This window comes from Octodon degus, unplaced genomic scaffold (assembly GCF_000260255.1).
Source record: "Octodon degus isolate 3935 unplaced genomic scaffold, OctDeg1.0 scaffold00202, whole genome shotgun sequence".
NCBI lineage: Eukaryota > Metazoa > Chordata > Mammalia > Rodentia > Octodontidae > Octodon > Octodon degus.
This window is the reverse complement of record NW_004524778.1, coordinates 3,227,330-3,240,053: the sequence shown is the minus strand read 5'-3', so window position 1 is coordinate 3,240,053 and position 12,724 is coordinate 3,227,330.

Below are 12,724 nucleotides of genomic sequence, written 5' to 3'. Positions count from 1 at the left end.
GATATCTATATCTATATCTATATCTATATCTATATCTATATCTATATCTATATCTATCTATCTATATATATATTTGTATATATTCTCATATGTATAGCCACACAATTTATAATAGCTAAATCTTAGAGAAAACTTAAATGCATATCAAGTGATGAAAGGATAACAATATCTGTTCTTTTTGTACACTGAACTATTACTCAGCCATTAAGAAGGCTAAATTCCAGCTTTTTATAGATCAGTCGATGCAACTGGAGAGCATGCTCATAAGTGAAGTAAATCAGACTCACATATACGAACATTATATTATCTTCCTTGTGTGAGAAACTGAAAGAGGACCTATCGTCCACAATGTACAAGAGATACTGTGAAATGAGAAGAAATTTTCAAAAGGGAGAAGTAAGTAGTATGAGGGAAAGAGGAAAAGAATGACAGGAAAAGTAAAACAAAACAGAACTTAGTTTTGCTACTATTTCCTTTTAATTTATTACAAAATTGTGCTTATGTCAATTATTCTATTATGACATTTTCTTTTATTCTGTAAAATATAAAAGAAAATACAAGAGATTTATATTTTAATGTGAAAGAAAATTTTATGGTTTTAAATTTCTGAGTTTTATGAATTTCATCTTCCAAACCTAGAAAATATTAAAACCCCATGATTCTGATAAAATGTTTATACATAAAGTGAAAGACATTAGATAAGAATTCTTAATGCTTTTCTCTATTCTGTGTTTTCATCTGATACAGGTGCATATTTCATTTCTCAACTGCCATTTCTCATCTGACATGTGACAAATGAATGCTTGAAAACATGTTTATATTTTACTTTTGCCAAAAACAATAACAAAAAGAAGTGAGATTAGGTGAATAATATTTATTTTTTTGGGTCTGTTTTGCTGACCTTATATTTCACACATACCTGCAGGAATTAAACACTCCAACATCCCTCATTTACCAACAATTATTTAGAATGTAATTGTGTTTGGATGAAATAATTTCAGAGAACTCTGTCACTGTTATGCACATAGAACCTATTTTATGGTTCTTATTAATAAAATTCCCAGAAAGAAAACAGAGAAGAAGCGTTTGAGTGTACCCACCTCCAAATATGAAAAAATGGTTGTATGTACAAAGAAGAAAGTATAAACTAGCTCCTATTAAAGAGCTTATTTGCATATTCATTAGAGAGTTTCAGTCAAAAGCTAAGAGTTTATGATTATCATTTTGCTTGTCAGTATCTATCTTTTGATCATATTTAGTTTGAAAAGGTTAATTAAATATGAGTCATCCATGATATTAATAAAGTAGATAATTTCAATCACCTGATTTTCTCCTGCTTGGTAGGACTTAGTTTTCTGAGTTGTATCGTCTTTCACTTGTGTTGGTTTACATGGTTTTAAGTCCTCAGAATTAAAATATCCAGGCTGGCGAGATAGCTCAGTGGACTAAGTGCCTGCTTATGCAAGTTCAGAGACTGCGATTCTATCTCTGTCTCTGAACCGGCACCATTTACCGGCCAGCTCAACCCCGGGCATGCTGAGACAACCACCAAGACCAGGCATAGTTGTTCATGCATATAATCCCAGTGGTGGGGAGGCTGAGACTGGAGGATCCCTTTGAGTCCTTGCTATGTAGGAAGACCCTGTACCAAACACATAAAAATAATTAAAATTTCTATAAATACATTGACTACAACACAAAAAAGCATTTATTTGATATCATGGGGTGTTTTTTTTTTTTCTTTTTGTGGTACTAGGGATTGAACTCAGGACCTTGTGCTTGCCAGACAAGTGCTATTCTACTGAACTATCTCCCCAGCCCCTTTGATATTATGTTAATGATAAATCTATTTACTAGTAAACCAAATGTTTCCATTATATAGCAAAATATTTAATGGTTACCTTAGACAAATACTTACCACTGTTTGAGAATGAGTATTTATAGAATGATATATTTATATCTTATGTTTTTATCTCTTCAAAAAAAGAACATTTCATTATTTTAAAATTTATGGTAAAATTCATCTGAAATTAATAAAATATTAAAAATCCTCAACTACAATATAGAAAACTAGCATTTATTAAATGAAGTTTTCCCTACATCATACTCTGCTCTAGGTCCAACATAGAGATTTATTTTTCTCCAAAAAAGTGGCATCATCCTAAGTCCTAGGCAATTACCTTTACGTTTTTGTTTTTTCATTAATTATTTGTGTTTTGGGATTTTATTTATTAGTGCATTTGATTTATTTTGAGATTTATTCATAGTGTTGAATTTTTGGGCTACTACTTATTTTTGTTGCAGAATAAAATTTTTATTTTCTCTTTTCTCTTTATTTTCTCTTTATAAAAAAACTTAACTTTAAACAAATGTAATTGTGGCTCAGGGATATACCTCAGCACCTTCCTGGCAAGCACAAGTTCCTGATTTTTGATTCCAGGTACAAAATTAAAATTGCTTGCCATTTTACCATACTCTTATGTGTTCTTTTGTAGATTTTTAGAGATCTCTTTATAGTCTGAATAGATGTTCTTTCAAAGATATGCGTATTGCTGCTATTTCCTTCCAGCTGTAATTATTTCTGGAAGTAACTCAGACACACTAGTGCATGGTTTCTCTTACCTGGAAACAAAGAGAGGAAAAATATAGTATTGCAATTAGGCATGGGCATGTTTCCAAAAAGTACCTTGACTCTGTACAAATTTCTTTAAGGTTTCATATGCCCCCTACATATATACTGTATTTATTTGGTACAGGGTCTCTCTAAACAGGTTGGACATCTAGAGATTCTCTCGTCTCAGTCTCCCCAAGCCTGGGATTGCGGGCATGCAGCACCGCTATTGGTTTCAATGGCCAGCATGGTGTGCCTGGGGTTACCAGGCTGGCACCTCATGCAGTGCTATGGATCATATCATGGTTCTTGTGCTTGTCAGGCAGTCACTGAGACCATCAGGCCATCTTCTGACCCCAACTACTAATTATTTTTAGAACTGATTAGGTGATATGACCTTAAGAAACAAAATATAGCAAAAAGCCTCATGGTATTTCTGAGCAAAAACTAATAAAAATGATTGTACTACATGGGGTCAGGTAGAATGTTAATCATTTTGCATTTTCCTAACTTTTAGTGACATAAATAACAATGAACGTCTATAATTATAAGTAAAGTAGTTGACCTGCGTTTATATCATTTAATGTCAACCTACACAGTATGATTTTATTACTCCAAGCAATGTGGACTGTACATATAAAACATTTGGAAATTGCTTCGATTACAATGCTAAAGATGTGAAAGTCAGTCATTACTTAAATGTTCTTTGGAAACATTAATGCCATGGTTTACTCAGTCCTACTCTAATTCATAATATATATGCACTAAAATTCACAATTTCATAGATATGGAACATATATTTCAGAGGAGCTTTTGAAATTACTGAAGAGTAAATTTCTGAAATAGACAATTTTTTCTGTTTATGAAAATTTGGTTTTTATTTCTATAATTTTACTGAGAAACAAATAGAAATGAGACAGTTTCAAATCTGATTAGGACAGTTTCAATAATTAAAGCATTGCATATTGTTTTCTTACTGGTTATTCATTGTACAAGATGCAGACATGATATCCTGTCCACAAACACTATTATAACAAATCTTTCTACTCAATGAATTAAGAGAATGTAGCTGTATATCTATCATATATATAACTATTTTGAATATACAGATATAAAATGGTTGCTCACTTGTAGTCCCTTTTTGGTTTGGTTTTGTCAGAGAAGGGTATTACATTGTCATTTAAATATTATAGGTGCATGAATTCAGCAGCATATTCCAATATAGTCCAGTAGTCCATAATCTTGGGTGACCGTAAGACTGGCAAAGTCAAGTTGTTGACTTGAGCCTTTTACAGCTCAACATATTAATATGGCTTTATTTTTTAGTGTTTCTGCTTTTACTTTTAGATCTTTAAACCATTTTGACTTTACCTTAGTGCATGGTGATAGACCTGGGTCAAGTTTTACTTTTCGGCATGTAGAGAGCCAGTTTTTCTAGCAACACTTGTTAAAGAGGTTATCTTTCCTCGAGTGAGTATGTTTGGCCCCTTTCTCAAAGATAACGTGGCTGAATGTGTTTGTAGAGTCTTCTGCATCTTCTAATCTATTCCATTGATCCTCAGGTCTATTTTGTTGCCAGTATCATGCAGATTTTATCACACTAGTTTTTAGTGTAATTTCAAGTCAGGAATTGTAATGACTTCTGTCTTGTCATTGTTTCCCAGGATTGCTTTTGCTATTCTAGGTCTTTTCTGGTTCCAGATAAATTTTAGGAATGATTTCTCTAATTCTGTGAGGTGTGTTCATGGTGGTTTGATAGGGATTGCATTATATCAGTACAGCAATTTTGGAAGTGTGGCCATCTTCGCAAAGTTGGTTCTTCCTATCCAGGAGCAGGGAATATCTTTCCATTTTCAGAAATCTTTTAAAGATCAAAACATTAAAACAGAAACATCTGTGGCAAGAGAAAGTAGGAGGAACTCTTGAAGACATACGGGTAGACAAAGAGTTCATAAAAAAAATCAAATCACACACATAACACTTGAAAGAATTAACAAAAGGGACCTCCTATTATTGAGAAGTTTTTGCACGTCAAAAGAAATTACCAACAAAGTGAAAAGACAACCCACAAATTTGGAAAAAAAATTTGACAAATAAACACTCAGACAAAGGTCTGCTCTCTAGAATTTATAAAGTATTAAAAAACATTAGGACCCCAAAATTTAAAGACCCAATCCAGAAATGGACATCTGAGATGAAAACACACTTCTCAGAAGATGAAACTAAAGAAGCAAATAAATATATGAAAAAATGCTCCATATCACTAGCCACTCATGAAATGTAAATTAAAACAACACTGAGATACCATCTCATCCCACAAAGAATGGCTATCATAAAGAAATCACCCAACAACAAATGTTGGAGAGGCTGTGGGGAAAAAGAAACCCTTCTCCACTGCTGGTGGAATGTAGACTGGAGCAACCATTATGGAAATCAGTGTTGAGATGACTTAAAAGCCTAGGAGTGAAAATCCCATTCAAACCAGCTATTCTTCTACTGAGAATTTTCCTGGAGAAACTGAAAACATCATATCATAGTGAAATATGTGTACCTATGTTTATTGCAGCACAATTTGTGATAGCCAAATCTTGGAAACAACCAAGATGCCCATCACGTGAGGAATGAATGAAAAAGATGTGATATTTTTGTACAATGGAGTATTACTCAGCTATAAAGAATGATAAACTCAAAGGCTTTATATTAAGTGGATGCCACCTGAAGATATATTCATAAGTGAAATAAACCAGACACACATGTATAAATATAGTATGGTCTCCCTAGTGTAAGAACTAAAAATAAAAAATACATATAGAAATATATAACACAATTACAAGGAAAGCGAGAACTTGAGGACTAGACAATGAAGAGAGAGCAAGGAAAAAAGCCAGGAAACATGCCAGGGGCATAACCATACATTTATATGTACGAGATGGTTAAGGCAATGATCCTGAGAATCTTCAGCAGGTTTTCAAAACTAGCAGTTAATTGGAATGATTCTCACCCTGAGTAACTATATATGCTGATGCCTGTGAAAACTAAGCAACTGCACTAAAGATAGCAAGGTGTAATAGTAGGGTCATGCTTGGAATGCTTGTCACTCTGGTCTTCTAAATACATTCTGATTGTCATGACATGCCTAGGGCCTCTGTGCTGTTTCTCAGGTGGATGTTTGTTTAAAAAGGAAGGAGGTGGTGAATGAAGGCAGGAGACAGGAAAAGGGTGTTACAGGACTGTCCTGCTACAGTGCTGTATATGGTTAGAATTTTAAATTTTTGTGTAAAAATATGTAATTGTTTATACTTATTTTTTAAGATATTTTTATTCTTTTACTTTTTTTCTTCATATTGTGTAGGGACTTAAAATTTATCATATCAATACTTGATGAAAAATGTCTGTTTCATGTCATGCCTAAGATGTTTGTTATTCAGATAGTGAGGATAAGCTCAACTGCCTAGTTTATAGTATGATAACAATAAGCTTCTCTTCTGGAGGATTAACAAACTAAGTTTGCATTCAAAAAATTGGAGAAAAAGGAGGGCTACTGACAGCCAACATTGTGGCTCTAGCCTTTCAAAGTCAGTAAAGACTCAGCACATAGGAGTACCTGTACTATAACATCATGTAACTCAGTTGTGTCCAAAATTTTCTGATCAAGGAGATTATGGGGCCACAGAAGAAAGTGAGCAATGATGTAGAATGTGCCTAAGGAGAGTCACGTGGAGAGAAAACATTCTTTCAGACTTTCACAGAGAGAAAATAGATCAAACAATGGTCATGACTCATCCACATGGCTGGCATGGACAAAAGACCTACAAAGTGCGGTACTGGTTTTTAGGATAAACCTTAAGGGGATTTGACTTACCTTATCAGATACAAAAGCTACATTTCTTGTTATATGGGTTCTGCTTTATCTTGGTCTTAACCACCCAGCAGAAAATTATAAAAACTAATATAAAAAGTAAAATAGACAATTTAAATCTTCTGGGTTCCCAGGAAACAGAGGTGTTTGAATCAATTTTTAACACAAAAGCATTTATTCTCTTCCTTTGCATGAATACACCCAAATTTAATAACAACTCCAAATATTTTCCCATACCATATTAAGGGTTTCCAAAACAAACATGGTACCACCCCACAGAGAGAATCAACCATGTCCATGATCTTTTACATTCTTCAAAGCCATTTCTATCCCATGGGCTCTCTAGCTTCATTCTGTGTAGTGTTGGGCATTGGTAGAGTGGAGAAATTCGGAAATTTTCTGCTACAAACACAGTTTAAAAGGCAGAGCTGTCTTCTTTGTGCATACATTGTCACTGGAAATTTAAAGCATATTAGTTTTTCTAACTTAGGATCTTCTAATTGTAGTCAGCCAAAGGGACTTGTATTCTATTCTTGTATTGGCAAACCACATCAAGATGTATTCAGGAACAAAGAGAAAAAGAAGAGTTTCATATCAACCAGTGTGTCTTCATGGGAATCTTGTACTACATCCCCAACTACAATTTAGAATAAACAGAGTTTTGCTCTACAAAGGGACAAAGAATCCAGTCAGTTTAGTGAGCATTTGGCAGACCACATTGCTTAAAGGAAATGCTATGTCTCCAAGTGAAGACAAGTAGGAGTAGTACTGTAGCACAATCCAATGCCAACAAACACCCTCCAGCAGAGCACCCAGGGAGACACAGCCCTGTGCCATGCTACCTGTCTGCTAGACCTGCAAGACAAGAGTGTGGGCAGGAGCTATGACTTTTGGGATCATCATGTATTTGAGTAAGTTTTTTGAGCCATATCCTAGGTGCTTTTTGTAAAGAGAATAAACAATACCAAAGAAGAAGAAGAAGAAGAAGAAGAAGAAGAAGAAGAAGAAGAAGAAGAAGAAGAAGAAGAAGAAGAAGAAGAAAAAAAAAAAAAAAAGACCCAGGATTTCGAAACAAGATGGTAGGAAAGTAACAAAGATTGTTGGGGCCAGGGAGATGGCTCAGTGGAATAAGCGCTTCCCTGGCAAGTGAAAGGGCCTGAGTTCAATCCCCTGTCCTGCCAAAAAAAAAAAGAGATTGTTATACTATATATTGTTATCATCAAAGTAGCTGTACAGATTACCAGATACACGCATGCAACAGTGATCAAACGTTTAAGCATTGATTGTTGCTTTCAATAAATCAATAAAACTATGCTGGACATAGTGGCGCATGCCTATAATACCAGCACTTGGGAGGCTGAGACAGAAGGATCATTGAGAGTTCAAGACCACTATATATATATATATAATCTATAATCTATAATCTATAATCTATAATATATGTATATATATTCATCTTTACTTTCTCCTTTCATTACCTATAGAATATTAGCACAAAAATTTCTTTTTAATGAATTAGGAGAAGCTAGCTGTATAACAATCTTAGCTCTTGTGTGTACATACATTTTTTTTTCCTTTCTTCTTCCCCTTTCCACAACACAATTTATCTTCTTTCAAAGTAGAGACCAACTGAAATTTCTAAGAATAAAAGCTTATAATTTGAAAATTCATATGACAAGCCATAATGCTCTTTAAATATTCTCCATACCAGCCACATGGGTCAGGTTGGAGAACAGAGTGCTCCTAGACAGGCCATTTGATACTTTGTGCTTTGTTTTCCTGTTGTTTCCTGCCTGACACGAGGTCTAACCTGGATGCTGTGACTGTACATTTGGACAGTGAATAAGAACTCATCTGCTCTCTGGTAAAATTGGAACCAGAAGTAGTTCATTTAATGCCCAGACAAAGCCAATTGGCTGTGCATTGTACTAAAATCCTTGGTAATTGCAAGGGACAGAGAACAGACAAGCACCCTCCTGCACAGTCTGTGCTAGGGCATCCCAGGATCTTTAGAAGTCTCCGTGATAAAATTGTCATTTCCTTCCTTCCTCCCTTCATTTATTTATTTATTTATTTATTTATTGGCAGAACCTGTGATTGAACACTTTATCTTGCCAGGGAAAAGCTTATTCTACTGAGCTATCTCCCCATCCCAAGTTATTTCACTTTTAACTTAAAAATAATTCTACAATTAAATAATAACAGTATGTATAGAAATTTCCTTTACAGTTTGTAAGACAACAGCAGAGAGTTTGAGTAGATCCATGCGTTGCCAAAAAACCCCAAAAACTTAGAACATTATACTAATACTACATCATCCTATTATTATATTATTCTTAGAGTTTGAATTTGGAGCAGGCATTGGAAAATAGGTGAAGCATAGACAAAAATAAGAACAGGATCATATCCAGCACTCTATGGTGGGATATATTCATTATTTCACACTATCGAGGAGAAATTTGGAGAAAACTCTAGAATTATAGTGCAATATTTTTCTCAATATTTAATCAGTTTTAAAAACTGAGATAAGTGTGAAATTAAAATGCACATCAAAATTTTATTTTTGTTGTTTGAAAATCATAGAAACTTATAGACATCATTTCTTGGACTATTTCTTGATCAAACTTTTAAGATATTACTCAATGATAAAGCACATAAAGACTGTCATTTCAAATATAAGGAGTTACAAAACAATGTCAACTGTTCTGGCTATCAAAAGTTATTAAATGAAGATGCTTTAAAATTATAAGTGTGAAGAAGTATCAATGGTATCAAATAATTTGAGAGTGCAAAAAGCTTTAAAATTACGTGCACGTAAACTCCAAGTTTCCCTCTGATGTTCACATATGTGGTGTGTATACTTAAATACTTCCACATCTTAATTTTCCTATCTTGAATTAGACAATTGAATAGTACTACTGCAAATTTAAGGCCCAGTAAAACAACTGGAATGAAACCATGGTTATTTTTAAAAAAAGAAACATATCAAGTTGCAAAAATAGAATAGAGATCTCACTTAAGAACTATCAAGAGAATTATACTAATCAGTACAAAGAGGGCATTTTGCTTATGTTTTTAAATCGCATAGAGAAAAATTTACCTGAGGAGTACAATAACTAAATAAATTAAATCTCTGTGCTAAGTTAAATATCACAGAGACCAAACACTTTTTAAAATTAAAATTCCTGTCTCACTTTCTGTGTATTAAAATTATATGCTGAATTATGGAACAAGTCATTTTATTTCTGAGCTTGTGACTGACTTTTTCAATTAATAACCATAACTTTTCATGTAAACTTACTCTAGTTTTTTTCCTTTAAATTTCAAACTATGAATAAAGGAAAAAAAAACTGCAGGAAGCTTTATCACTTTATTCCCAAGCAATGTCAGGAATCTCTCACATTTGTAATGTGGCACACAACCCACAGCTTAGGGGTTACTCAGCTTTTATTCACAGTTAACACAAAAGCAGTATCAGCAATACAAAAGAAAATCTTTCAATAATTGTAAAAGCAAAATATATTCAGTGCATTTTGAAAGAGTTCTTATTTATTTTTAGATATTGTATATTTGAGCTTTGTCCCAAGCAGCCTTAATTTGAATTTTCTTGGTGTAGCACAGCTATTACAATATTTTATATTACCATTTAAAAAGATAATTTGAATATTTACATTTTCTAGAAAGCTGCTAATATCACTTTATCTTTAAAATGGATCTTAGGCTAGCCAGATAGTTCAGCAGATTAAAGCCCCCTTGAGCAGGTGCGGGAGCTGGGGGTTCGATCCCTGGGCCTGCAGCAAGCCCCTTCCCCAGAGTGTGCTGAGATGGCAATTGAGACTCAATGGGCATGGTGGTGTGTGCCTGTAATTCCAGAGCTTGGGAGGCTGTAAACAGAAGAATCACTGAGTCTGATCTATGCAATGAGACCGTGTACACCCTTTAGACCCTGCCCTAAATTCTTAAAATCAAACAAAAATGGATCTTATGTTTACATCAAGTCCAGCAATGGATGAGATTCCTTTTATTTTCATTTGCTTAAATGTGACACTTCAACTTAAGTTCTCAGCCCATTGACCTAGAATGACAGGAATCTGGCCTCCCACATACCTAATGGTTAATAATGATGCAACAATGGAAGTAAATTTCCTTCCCTGAAGGAAAGGAAGAAAATATATGTTAAAATGGGTCATGGGCCCAAACTGTGATAGATCTCAAAGGTCAGTGAATATATGTTCTAGGATTGGTTCTGGTTCAACCTTGGGAATCTTCCCTCTTTTCTGGTGAAAAGTAGCTGTGAGGCTCTCTGTCTGCCAACAGTCAGTAGAACCTTGTGGTTCCAAAGGCTCATTTTCATTTGAGTTATCTCCTTCTTTGGACGTTCAAGATGGGAAAATTTCTAACTCTACACTTTCTCTTAAAAGCTCATGAAACTTACTGGGGCTGTGCCAAGACGTCTCACTGCTGTATTGTTTTCGAGAAACTTGAGGGGTAGTGATCTGCAGCTGAAAAGCACTGATCTTTAGACACAAGAATACATGATGGGCCAGATAGAAAGCTCAGTGGATTAAAGCACCTGCTTGGGCAGACCCAAGGACCTGGGTTCAAACCTAGCCTGCCATGCCAGCCCTGCTCCTGGGGCTCGCTGAGATTGAAACTGGGAGTGGTAGTGTGCCCCTGTAATCCCAGCATTTAGGAGGCTGAAAATAAAAAGGAGCACTACCAGTCTGATCTGTATAGTAAGACCCTGTAGATACTGTGCTAAATATTTTTTTAAAAAATTATTATAAAAGAATACATGAGAAATATGTGTTGTTCATTTATAAGCCCTTTGTGCAACCTAAAACATTTCATCTCTCTGAGGTCTCCAGAGGTTTTTGTAGTCGTAATAATCACCTTTATATTTGTGCTGTACGTATCCTATTTTTTGAGTTTGATCTTAAAATTTTATTATTCTTTGCTTGCTGAAAAAAAATGAGAATATTATAAACTATATGCATTAATGTTTTAACATCCCTTTCTTTGTCCCAGTTCTTTCCCTTATTAACAGAGGCGACAAGGAGAGACCAGGAAGAGTGTTCTCTCCCTGACTAGAGGCGGTTCTCCGTGGATATCTGTGTCTGTGCTCTTTCAGTCACCTTCTTGGGATGTTTGCAAGTGGTAGAAATCAGAGATTATTAGACGACTACATGTTATTGAGTCTATCTGTGGACTCATCTGTAGTCTATCTGTATATTTATATGTGTTCATATGTGTGAAAATGCATGTATGTAAACTTGCATCTTAAGATTTCTGGGGTTGTGACATGCCTTCAATTGGAGGTGTTCCCTATCTGTAATTGGCAGTGCTGTCCATCTTGATCAAGTTCTATGTTAAGTATAATAGCCTTGAAAAAATATAGTATTTAGAGAGGTATCATGATAAGATGGAATAACTGGTAATGACTAAGGAGTAAAACAAGCAAAGAGTGAGAGCACATGCTTATAATCCCAAATGGGAGGCTCAGCAGGAGAATTACAGGCTTGAGGCCAGCTCAGCACCTCAAGGAATGGAGGTGTAGCTCAGCATAAATGTGCTTTTCTAAGTCTAGGGATTATTACTAGTTCTCTCAAAAGAAAAGAAAGAAGAAAATAAAAAACAGTGAGCTCTGAAAAAAATAAAAAAAGACAGAGATAATATCCTTAGAAGACAGAGATAGTATCCTCATTGAGTTTTTTAGCCCAAGAAAACAAATTCAACATCTCCTTGTGTGGCAAATATTTTATAGGTTAAAATAATAACTTTTATTGCTATTATCAAAAACTTAGTTGTTTAAGCAGACAGACAGACAGAAAGATAACAACAAAAAACCCTTGGACTAGGGCTGGTGAGATAGCTCAGTGGACTAAGCACCTGTTTAGGCATGCACAGGTATCAGGTTTGGATCCCCAGTACTACACGATGCGCAGGCCCCACTTCCAGATGTGCTGAGCTGGACACTGTGGCTGAGCATGGTGGTACATGCCTGTAATCTCACTGTTGGGGATGCTGAAAACAGGAGGATCACTATGAGTTCAAGATGTGTAGTGAAAAAAAAAAAAGATGTGTAGTGAAACCTGTACCAAATATATTAAAAAAAAAAAAAAAAAACACAAGACACAGGGGGCCTGTGAGATGGCTCAGTGGTCTAAAGCACCTACTTGGAACAAGCTTGGCAAAGCACAGGGACCGCGGTTCAATCCCCCAGCACCACATGCCCGCCCCCTGGTGGGCTGAGC